Source organism: Lactuca serriola, chromosome 8, assembly GCF_051521515.1.
Source record: "Lactuca serriola cultivar US96UC23 chromosome 8, Lser_US96UC23_V15, whole genome shotgun sequence".
In the NCBI taxonomy this organism is placed as follows: domain Eukaryota; kingdom Viridiplantae; phylum Streptophyta; class Magnoliopsida; order Asterales; family Asteraceae; genus Lactuca; species Lactuca serriola.
In genome coordinates this window covers 27,440,340-27,453,213 of record NC_136415.1, presented here as the reverse complement: position 1 = coordinate 27,453,213, position 12,874 = coordinate 27,440,340, and positions in this window count along the sequence as shown.

The window sequence follows — 12,874 nt, the reverse complement described above, 5'->3', positions numbered from 1 at the left end:
ATCCTTTCCATCGCAGACAACATGGCTTACCATTTTATTTTAAGGGTGATCAAATTGGTAAAATTAAAAAAAAATAGCTTTACCCTCTATCTCCGACTTTTAGACCAGACCGGTTTTGGGAAATATTGTGGACCATGAACTGGACCGGACGAGACTTATCGGGTCTAGGTCGATGTCTGGGTCCAGGTCCGGGTTTTCCGATTCTTGGACCTGTTTGGATCGATACAACTTTACATGCATACGATACAACTTGTTAAAACGCGATTTTCGGTTTAATACAACTCGTTAAAACGAATATGTTGTTGGACTTCATACGTTACAACTCGTTAAAATGAATATTTTTTAAATTTGATACGGTACAACTCGTAAAAATGAATATGTTTCTGTTTCTTGTGTCATTTGGACCGGTTAAACTTTGATTGTTTATAATTTATATCATTTGTTTGAAGGATTGTAATTCAATGAATATAACATCAAAAACGACAAAATTATAGTCTAAACTCATTTACAAACTCTAAATTATATGTTAGAGAAAATCGCATATCAATTTGACTTAAAACAAATAAGATAAAAAACAACAAAATTATAATCTAAACTCATCTGCAAACTCTAAATTACATTTTAGAGAAAATCGCATATCAATTTGACTTAAAACAAATAAGATTTGTTTGTTTAAAGAATTTCACAGAATACAAAAGTTTAAATTTCTTACTGAAAAACTGAAATATTTCAGCTTTGATATTTCATTTTTGAAAGATTGTAACTCACAGAATATAACAACAAAACAACAAAACTATAGTCAAAAATCATCTACAAACTTTAGATTACACGTTGGAGAAAACCGCATGTCGATTTGACTTAAAATGAATCAGAGATGCTTGTTTAAAGAATTTCACAAAATACATTTTTTTTTTAAAATAAACCGGTCCAAAACCGGTTTTTACCCGGAACCGGCCGGACCAGACCGGTAAAAAAAGCGGACTGGTTTTGCTCAAATCCTAGAACCAAGAACCGGTCCAGGGGTCCAAAAAAATGGTCTGGTCTGATTTGGTTCACCTGTCCGGTCCGGTCCACAGGTCCAAGTGGACAAAACAATGGACGAAGAGCACTTGCCGAGGAGATTGCCGGGCCATTCCTTCCAGTCTAATAAGGTTGTTATTTTTCTTTTTTTAAATGGACAAAATCAAATATATTCAAACAAATAAACATGTATATCATGAAATAGCAAAAGTTATATCAAAACATTTCTATTCTAATGGTATCAGATGTTTGCAAAAAAATGTCCATCCACTATAGACTAAGAATTCAAGAAACGAAAGATATAATTTAGAAGAAAAATAAAAAATGTTAGTATTAATTGTTAAAATAAATTTTGATTGACATTTTTTATTTTAGGGAAAAAATGGTCTCTCTTAATGTAACGTCTCATTTTCACAAACAAAATTTTCATTTTTAAATAAAGTAAAATCACAATTTACATAAAACTCAAGTTATGAAAACCCATTTGTTCTAAATTACAGTTGTTTGAAAATCATAGTAATATAAATAATATGAAATCTCCATGGTTGATGATTCTATACAGTTACGTCTTTGCCTTCCCACGATCACCAATGGTACCTAAAAAACATTTAATCTACAACTGTAAGCCAAAGCTTAGTGAGTTCCCTCAAAATACCACACATCACATATACATGCAATGCATGCATACATGAGTCTTCAATCTGTCTGGCCCGCCTCACAAGGCCTACAATACGCCTGGACCGCTCTCCAGATCATATAGTCTGACTGGACCGCCTCTTAATGCCTGCAGTACACCTAGACCACTCTCTCTTAGCATACAACTGATCCACATCTGGCCCACAACACATCGATGGCCTGCCCGAGTATCTTGGCCTACAACATAGAGCAGGACTGCCTCAACCCACCACCCAATATGTCAACATATGTAACAGACAAGCAACCAAGTAAGCACATAAACACAAGCAACTATCTACACTAGTATACATGTCTAACAGCTCACTATCGCATACCAGACAACATACAGTAGGGAAAAGTGAATATAAATTACAGCCTCACCTAAGCTTAGGTACCAAACCTCATGAAACTACGTCGTAGCTAAGGGTTTTATTGGACAAAAATACTACGTAATTTCCTAACAAATCGTATCCTTCCTAAAACACTATGTGATTTCATGAAACATTTTTTTTCAAAAGATTTCCTTCTCATTATTCATTTTTGCGTAAAGAGTGAAGTAAAAAACGATAATGGAGGAAAGAAAATGGGGATGGTTAAACGATAATGGGGGAAAGAAAAGCTTTGGGGGATGGTATATTTATCAAGTGAAAATTGAACAGAGTATATTTACTAAGTTAAAATGGCATAATTTAGAGGTTTAGTACCTAAGCTTAGGTGGGCCTGTAATGTATATTCCTTATCCGTATATACACTACGCCACTATCGACAGATCTCCAAGGAACACATAGTTATATGTAACCAAATAAGGAATATGCAAGAAAACCTAAATCAATAGTTCTCAGGCTATCCTACATGACTACATACAATCCCTAGGGCACTCCACCAGCCGATTACCCACTTACTGGTACTCTAACCAGCATATCACTAATCCTATATCCCGACACATAAGGATATACTCAACAATACATAGTATATTGAGGACACTCACTTGAAATGCAGACCCGGAAACACAACAACGCCCTTACTCCCTGCACCGATCACCTTCGCGAACCGACTGGCACCAAAATACAGATAATTCCCTAATCAATAACCCAAGTCCTTCAAGTTTAACCCAAAGTCAAACTGGTCAAAAGTCAACAGTCAACGATCAACCAAGTTAATGCTCACCACGATGTGGGGACCTCTTGGCCACGTCATGGGAATACCAGGACAAGATGGTCACGAAGCAGAGAACCACCATGTCGCAACAAGCCCATTGCCACGTCATGGGAACTGGCAGATTGCTATATTCTTCGTTAAGTGCTTAATCCCTAGAGATCTAAGCCTAAAACTTCAGATCTACTTCGTTTCAGTGACTTAATGGATAAGGTTTCCAACTTTATCCATTAGGGATCCATTTTAAGGCTAGATCTACAACCCTAAGTCGATTAACTCCTTAATGGGGCCAAAACTTATGCATGAGACCAAGAATCATCCAAACTAAGGCCTTTTTCTCACTTAACAGAACCGATGGACCATTAGTGAGCCATAGCAAGCTCTGGAGTTCCTCAAACTACAAGAACATTCATGAAAAGAACCAAAACCACCCAAAAATGACCTTAAACTTGAATCTAGAAGAAGAGAGGTCAATGTGAGAACTTTATACCCATGTCACTTAGAAAATTGAAGAGAATGATGGATCCAAACCAGCTCCTTGCTTCTTTGCTTCCTTGTGAACATGAGGGGCCTTTGTTGGGGGGGGGGGGGGGGAGTGGGCAGCTGCACAGGGCCCATTTTTTTCATTATATATTTTTATTTAAAAAAATATTATAATAAAGATAAGGGCCCTTTTTTTCTTATTCGTCCTAGGCCTTCAAGAATATTTAATTTTTTAGGACCGACCCTGTTGTGAACTTCCTTTTTCTCAAGCTTCACCAAAATCCAAGGAATAAGCTTCAAATCAAGAGAACAAGCTTTCTAATCTTCATGGAGGCTAGGTTTCATTTATGAGGGGTTGGAGGCTGAAGAGGATTCCCTAATCCTTGAGATTAGGTGCTTAAATATGGAGAAAACCCTAAAAATGGTGGGCTTGGGCTGCATCATCTACCACATCGTGGCCTTCCGCTTGTCACGTCGTGCTGACCATCCAAACATGCATTCCGACATTAGACATGCCACGTCGTGGTGCTCCATTCATCATGTTGTGGCACTAGATTTTTCCTAAAAATCTTACCACTGAACCTTCTAAGCCCTCATCTGATCCATTCTGGAAAACAAGTGTTACACTTAACAAGGTTGTTAAATTAAAAAAATGGATAATGACTTAAAAGGGTAATGTATTTTTTGATTTGTACACTGATATGGGCATATTTAGTTATAAAATTCATGCATGATCTTAATACTTTATGTTAATTTTATCTCAAATAATGAACCAAAGGTGCTTAATTAGCTTAAATATTTCATTTTCAGCAACAAAGACATGCTCGGATGGAAAAGGAAGCGGAACTAGCGATTGGAGGCTTGGATCTTGGATTTTGAAGAAAGAAGGATGTTGCTGGACAGCTTGATCCCTCGTCAGTGTTTTGGCCATATCTCATGAACCGTAACTCCGATTGATGAGATTCAAAATGTTCTGAAAACTAGACATAATTTTGAACGACTTTAGTGTTTTGAGAAAATGCTGATTCCAAACGGACTCGACGAGTAGGCCATCAACTCGATGAGTTGGTCAGAAGTTTCGCGATTCTTGACTTTGCCTTGCTGCACACGGGATTTTAAGTGATGGACTCGGCGAGTAGGTCACTGGACTCGCCGAGTAGCCCCTGTTTTCAGAATATATATATATATATATATATATATATATATATATATATATATATATATATATATATATAGAAACGCTTCTCATTCGAACCCTAACGAATGGGGGAAGTTTAGGACGATTTTTGGAGGCCAGAAGGGTTCTTAGAAGCTGTGGTTTTCGAGATTTCAACTTAGATATCAATTTGGAAGAAGATCAAAGGCAATAACACACTACTTTTATCTTAATCTTTTGCATAAACCATGTTTCAATCATTAGATTATGTTTTTAGTTTGTTATTTGCTGTAGATATGAGCTAAAAACTCATAACTTCTGTTTAGGATAGATTATTTTGTTATTATGGTTTGATTTTATGGTAGGATTAATTTAATATTGGTGATTTTGTTGATTCTAGCTTGTTAAAGAACCTTATGTGTGATTGAAAACTATTTTTCTGTTATTAGGAAGTTAATTAAGTTGTATGAACATCTCTTAATTGCTACCTCATATAATTTATGCGACCACTTTGTTATATGACTAGGATTAACGACTGTGAAACTAGAATTAATAGAAAAATAGGTAAAATCATGTGTGAGCTTGTGTGATGACCATCAACAAGAGGTTAACTAGAGGACCAAATTAGTTAACCATTACAAGTCTAAATTAACCCGAATAAATAACCTAGTGAATTGAATTAAATTAGACAATTGGCCACTGTTTGAGTTAGTTTGTTCTCTAAGGATTAGTGCAGCGAACGTGAATCTAATCACTTGAATCGGTAGCCAATAGAAGAATTAATCCATTGCACTATTACCATAATATCAACCATAGGATCAATTGAGTTGAACTAAACAGAAGTTCCCTTCGTTATTGAATTTAGTTGAATCTTTGCTTATCTTGTTTTTAGTTAAGTAGTCTAAGTATTAGTTGGTAAGTTTCTAGTCTTGCAAAACTAGAGAAACCCCATTTCTATTACTTGTGTTATTTAGATAATATTAACATTTATTTTAATTGTTTACAGTTCCTTGTGTTCGATACCCTAGTTGTTTGAACTATATTACTAATCGATAGGTACACTGCCTTTCGTGTGTTTATTTTGTGTCTAAGTTAGTAGGATTAAAACTAGTTCGTTTCACACACATCAAGTTTTTGGTGCCGTTGCCGGGGAACAGTTCTAAATAGTTAATTTTATTTGCTAATTGTTATCATTTTTTATTTTATTTTTTGATTATTTTTTTATATAGTTTATTTATTTATTTAATTTTTTGTTTATTATGTATTTTCCAAATCTCGATGTTTTTGATGCTTTTCTTGAGGAAGTAGTACAGGAAATTGAGCAAGAAGATGAGGAGTGTGGATCAGATGAAGATTTGAAGAAATTTGATAGATGGTTAGATAACATCTTGTCTAACGATCAAGAACAATTTGAGTCACAAGAGCTAGATTTACAAGATGAAGAATTTAATCCAGAAAAAGATTTGGAGGAGCTGGAAAGGTTGTTAACAGAGAGGTCAAACGAAGAACAAGAACAAGCTGAATTGCACGAACCAACCTGTGGTTTGACCATTACCACCACATGGCTCCCTGTATTTTCAGTTTGTGTTTCGAAGCATGGGGTGATGATTCCAACTTTGGAGAAAGTTCTGAAGCGCGATCCATTTCTGATTAGTATCCAACCGGTCCCAACCCTTGTCAAAATTCTTGGGTTTTATGTATTCAAGCTCGTTTGACCAATTTTAGAAGAAAAGAGCCAAATTTTACAAATTGGTCCAAAGAAAATATTTAATGCAACGGATAGATTGGCATTGAGTTTATTGGAAGTTTATTAAGTTGGGAGTCCAGCTAAAGACTCGCACAAAAAGAAGCGCTTGCGGGAGGCAACCCGTCATTAGAGTTTGCTTTTCTTTTTCTTTTTAAACTTCTAGTTTATTAGGGTAATTTAGGATTTTAATTTTGATGTTTGTTTTCGTTTTTCTATTACTTGTGTGTTGTTATGATCTTTTTTTTTATTTAAAATTTTTTATTTTGATTTTTTTATTATTACTTGGTATTTGTTTTTGATCTTTTCAGAATATAGGTTGAAGGATAGAATGAATGAATAAAGCGTGAGGAAATAAAGTGAGGGGTCGAGTCGTAGACGAGAAAATTAGAAGATTTGAGTGATTTTATAAGTCCGATGGTTTTAACGGTTAAAAAGGAGTTTCGTCACTGAAGAATATAAGGAGGTGTATTACCTTAATACCCTCTTTGACCTCAAAAACAAACCTGAAGCAGAAAGAAGAATTTGCACGATCAGAGCCGAAAACTCGTCGAGTGCACCCTTAAACTCGACGAGTTCCAGCGAAAATTCACGATTTCTGCCCATATGACGATTCAACTCGGCGAGTCTCCAAGTAAAACTCGACGAGTTGCTCATTCTTTTATCTTTGAGTCGACGATTTGATTCAATTCAAGGCGGCAATTGGCTATATTTTTGAAGACCATTTCTAGGCGATTCCAAGATGTTTTTCCCACATATTTAGAGTTGTCAACCACACGAGATTTGACGCCCAAGGCATGGATGCGTTGTTCCCATGCCAAAGTCAGCTGAAGTTGGAGCTTTACATGAAGAAGATCAACTTCGCACTACTATCCCAGGGGAGTTTGTTCCAATTCTCTCTTTATTTTATTGTTCTTTATCATGCATAATATGCAATGGGGACATTGCATAAATTAAGTGTGGGGTAGTGTGACAACCTGAAATTTCCATTTTGTACGAACATATCTATTCAATAGAAGCTAGTCCAGTTTCCAGTGATTTTCAGACTTTTCCGAATAAGTTTGTGTACATTAGGGCTTACGTTTAAGGAGATATCAGGAGAGTGGATGCTCATGGGTTTGTGAAACTTGAGCATTTCAAAACTTCATAATGTTATAGTCCATTTCCGGAATAAAAATATTTTTGCCAAAATATTTCAGGACTACAAATAGATTTCTGAACTAAATTATTCATTATTCACATTTCCAACTAGAGAAAAGCCAATTTCTCTCTCACGGATCTTCGGGTTTTCATCCCAAACCGTGAGTCTACTTCTCTAGTTGTGTTATAATGTTTGTTTTATGCTTATTAACATAGATTGTATGTCATATATGTGAGATCCGGGAGTTTACCGCCCAAGAACGTTCTTGGGGAGTAAACTCCAAAACGAAGCCTAAGTGCTATCTAGTCCCATTTTCTTGTTAGGTAGCTAGTTAAGGACATTATTTATGATCTTTTAAGGCTAGAACACAATCAAGAACACCTAGTTTTAGGAGTTTACGGCCCAAGAGTTTCTTGGACCGTAAACACCTTTTTCAAGGGCTTAAAGTGCCCTAAACACCCCCTTAAGGCTTTAGACTTTAACCCTTTATTACTTATAGATTGAATGGGGAGTAAATCACATCAAAATCATCCCTAAAAGGGAGTTTACGGCCAATAAATGCTCTTGGGCCGTAAACTCCAAGTGAAGGCACCAAAGTGTGCCTAGGGTCCCCTTTAGCCTTAAACAAAAGTCTAGAAGTTATCCTTTGTGTGCAAGAGGCCTAAATGAATTAAAACACCCACCCCATAGGAGTTTACGGCCGTAAACTCTAGGGGATATGGAATCTAGGCCGTAAACTCCTCAAAGGAGCATTCTAAGGCCCTAAACTACCTAAAGGATTAAACCACCAATGCTAGGCTTATTCTAGAAATCATTTAACACTTTAAAACACCCAAAACCACCAAGTCAAGAGTTCACGGCCGTAAACTCAAGGATTTAAGACCGTAAACTCCAAGGGTGGGGTTTGTTGGGTGGTAAACTCATATACAAGGTCATTTGGTACATTAAACCCCTTTAGCCTTGTCCCGTAGCAACTTAGATGCAACCATTAGGACCTATAACACTTATACAAAGTGTTTACATGTTCCTAAGTGTCCCAACTTATTTCATTAAGTTATTATTTGGCTAATTAGTTATATATATGCTCATTATATGATAACTAGGCTTGTGCGTGTGAACAAGTCTCCGTTTGCCACCTAGCACGGTATCCGACACTACAATCCAAACCACTCACCACAAGTGAGTTCATACCCCCTTTAATTAACCTTTGAAATACTTTTAAATGTTTTAAATACTTTATGGGGGGGGGGGATACAAGTTCAATGCTTATAGTTATTGAAATCAATCACATGTGATTGCATTAATCACATGTGATTAATAACTAGAAAACCAATGATTTTATCACTGTTCAAACTGTTTTACAAACTCCTTTCTTATTAAATACTCTTATTTAAACTTTATTATACTTCTTATAAATTGCATGCCCATATATGTATAGATATATATATATATAAGAAATGTTTAAAGGGCTGAGGAAGGCCATCCGCCCTATTTCCTTTTCGCGCTTGAGATGTGGTCTAGTGGGATTTCGGGTAGCCCTCCGAGGGTCGTTTAAATATTAATTATATATCAAATGTACATATATAGACATAAAAGTACTCCTTTATTCATACGTATCGGTACATCATTAGTAAGTTACCATCGGGGTAACACAGGATCATACTACTACAATTTCTAGATCAACGAGTCAGTTCATTCATGAGTCAATACTTATTACTAAGAGTACATATACAACTGTACTAGGACTAGAACATATACAACGATACTAGAACAATTAACATTACATTACATATACATGAATACGTTAACAATTGTGATCCACTGTATGGGATCATGCCTTAATTGTCATGACCCGAGTTGTAGCCAGAGTCTCTTGGAGGGAGAGCGTGAGTTTGCGTATAGGTCTATACTAGATTGACTATCCTACACCTTGCTGCTAGCTACAGCAGGACCGGCAGGTCTGCGGGTGCCAAACGTCATACCTTATTTTCGACTATACGTTGTCGTTGTTACCAGTCTATAGTATGGTGCAATTTATCACATAAGGCCTTAATATAAATCCGGTTTAAGGTAGTTAGTACCGTAGTAGTTCCTATAATACAACACTACAGTACTACAAAGATTTACCCATTACATATTTTTAGTGATTATTTCACTCAAACTTTAATGTACAAACTATATTTTGTTAAATGATAGTTACACTTGGGAAATTACACACTTTTACAACAACAAGCATACAAACCCGTTAAGCCTTGGTAGAAAGCTACTTTAATAGAAAATATAGGTTTTTCTGAGAGATTCAAACTTTTATAAACACTTACATACATTTTACAAACTTACACTTGAGACACTTTCAAACGTTTTGATAACAAACATCGACACTAAAATACTTATGAACTCACCAGCTTAATGCTGATAAACTCTTTCAAAATAACTTGTATTCTCAGGTCATCAGTAGACAGGTACCGATGCCAGCTTTTGAGAAGATGGAGCGCATTCAAGACTCATCATATTATTTTGCTTTACATTATATTTTTGGTGTCTAAAACTGTACAGAACACGCTTGTGTTAAAATTATATATTTAATGCAATGGATGATGTTGTTTGCTTATTTACATTTACTGTGTTGTGATACTGTACACGACGTCCTCCGCCCCAGAACGTTTCCGCCGTTCTTGGTTTTGGGGTGTGACAGGTAGGGGGTTGGTTAAATTAGTTAAAAGTTTAGTTAAATTTCGAAAATCTTGAAATTTTAGTTAATTTTGAAAATTTTGCATTAAAATTGCTAGGGCTAATTTAGAAAATTTTGGTAAAGCAATTAGGGATCATGCTAGTATTATATTTGATGATTCTATGAAGACCCAAATGTTTAGTTGAGCCAATATACGTTATAATGGATTTGTGGCCTCCTTTATTCTAGTGAAATCATGGGACAAAAACACAACCTTGCTTAGTTTGAAGATCGCAATATGTTTAGCATCGTGTACCAGAAATGTATCCAGGAAAATTTTATCTTTAACCAATAAAGGTTGAAGTTGAGTGCCCTTGCTTAAGCATGTAGGTTTTGAGTGAAAAAAAGTGAGGTACATGTTAAAAAAAGAAAGAAAGAGAGAATTACAAGAAAAAGTTGTAAGAATTTTGGAGCAGTCAAAAGTGAAGATCAAAAGATTAAAGTTCTAAAGAAATTCAAAAAGTTGAAGATAACAAAAATCAAACAACAAGGTGGTGAATTCAAAGAAATCAAAGATCAAATAACAAAAAAGTGAAGAATTCCAAAGAGCTCCATTGTGGTATCAAAAATTGTAATTTTCTAGATTATGTATGTTTGGGTTGCTTGACCAAAAATACCTTGAGGTTAAGAAAGTTTTCTGGGGATGGATTCGGAGGGATGCATAAAATGAGCGGTGTTCAAAAGAAGTGGGCGAGTGTTTATGAGGATTGTAAGTATTTAGAATTGAGGGGGTCCTTAGGAAAAAATTTAGACACAAATGCATGCATTGTGGTCTTGGCATAATGGCTGGGTTCAATTAGGATTGTCTTATGTAATATTAGTGTACTAAAATTCAGTTTTACTTGGGGGCAAGCAAAAGTCAAGTGTGGGGTATTTTGATATGGGCATATTTAGTTATAAAATTCATGCATGATCTTAATACTTTATGTTAATTTTATCTCAAATAATGAACCAAAGGTGCTTAATTAGCTTAAATATTTCATTTTCAGCAACAAAGACATGCTCGGATGGAAAAGGAAGCTGAACTAGCGATTGGAGGCTTGGATCTTGAATTTTGAAGAAAGAAGGATGTTGCTGGACAACTTGACCCTTCGTCAGTGTTTTGGCCATATCTCATGAACCGTAACTCCGATTGACGAGATTCAAAATGTTCTGAAAACTAGACATAATTTAGGACGACTTTAGTGTTTTGAGAAAACGCTGATTCCAAACGGACTCGACGAGTAGGCCATCAACTCGACGAGTTGGTCAGAAGTTTCACGATTCTTGACTTTGCCTTGCCGCACACGGTATTTTAAGTGATGGACTCGGCGAGTAGGTCACTGGACTCGCCGAGTAGCCCCTGTTTTCAGAATATATATATATATATATATATATATATATATATATATATATATATATATATATATATATATATATATATATATATAGAAACGCTTCTCATTCGAACCCTAACGAATGGGGGAAGTTTAGGACGATTTTTGGAGGCCAGAAGGGTTCTTAGAAGCTGTGGTTTTCGAGATTTCAACTTAGATATCAATTTGGAAGAAGATCAAAGGCAATAACACACTACTTTTATCTTAATCTTTTGCATAAACCATGTTTCAATCATTAGATTATGTTTTTAGTTTGTTATTTGCTGTAGATATGAGCTAAAAACTCATAACTTCTGTTTAGGATAGATTATTTTGTTATTATGGTTTGATTTTATGGTAGGATTAATTTAATATTGGTGATTTTGTTGATTCTAGCTTGTTAAAGAACCTTATGTGTGATTGAAAACTATTTTTCTGTTATTAGGAAGTTAATTAAGTTGTATGAACATCTCTTAATTGCTACCTCATATAATTTATGCGACCACTTTGTTATATGACTAGGATTAACGACTGTGAAACTAGAATTAATAGAAAAATAGGTAAAATCATGTGTGAGCTTGTGTGATGACCATCAACAAGAGGTTAACTAGAGGACCAAATTAGTTAACCATTACAAGTCTAAATTAACCCGAATAAATAACCTAGTGAATTGAATTAAATTAGACAACTGGCCACTGTTTGAGTTAGTTTGTTCTCTAAGGATTAGTGCAGCGAACGTGAATCTAATCACTTGAATCGGTAGCCAATAGAAGAATTAATCCATTGCACTATTACCATAATATCAACCATAGGATCAATTGAGTTGAACTAAACAGAAGTTCCCTTCGTTATTAAATTTAGTTGAATCTTTTCTTATCTTGTTTTTAGTTAAGTAGTCTAAGTATTAGTTGGTAAGTTTCTAGTCTTGCAAAACTAGAGAAACCCCCTTTCTATTACTTAATTTATTTAGATAATATTAGCATTTATTTTAATTGTTTACCGTTCCTTGTGTTCGATACCCTAGTTGCTTGAACTATATTACTAATTGATAGGTACACCGCCTTTTATGTGTTTATTTTGTGTCTAAGTTAGTAGGATTAAAACTAGTTCATTTCACACACATCATACACATTTAGTCACTGACTTTTTTTTCGTCCACATTTACCCCTTCAACTTGTTAAACTGTACACATTTAGTTCTTATGACGGCTACTCGAAGTTAGCCAGTAAAAATGACTTAATAAGGTAATATATTTCTCACTTTGTACACATTTAGTCCTTAATATTTTTGTACACATTTAGTCCTTAATATTTTTTTTGTTGCAAAATAAGTCATTTTTGTTTTTGTACTCATTCAGTACTTATGAATGATTTCTTTAGGTTTTTTCTCATGACATCTTACATGGGATAGTCAT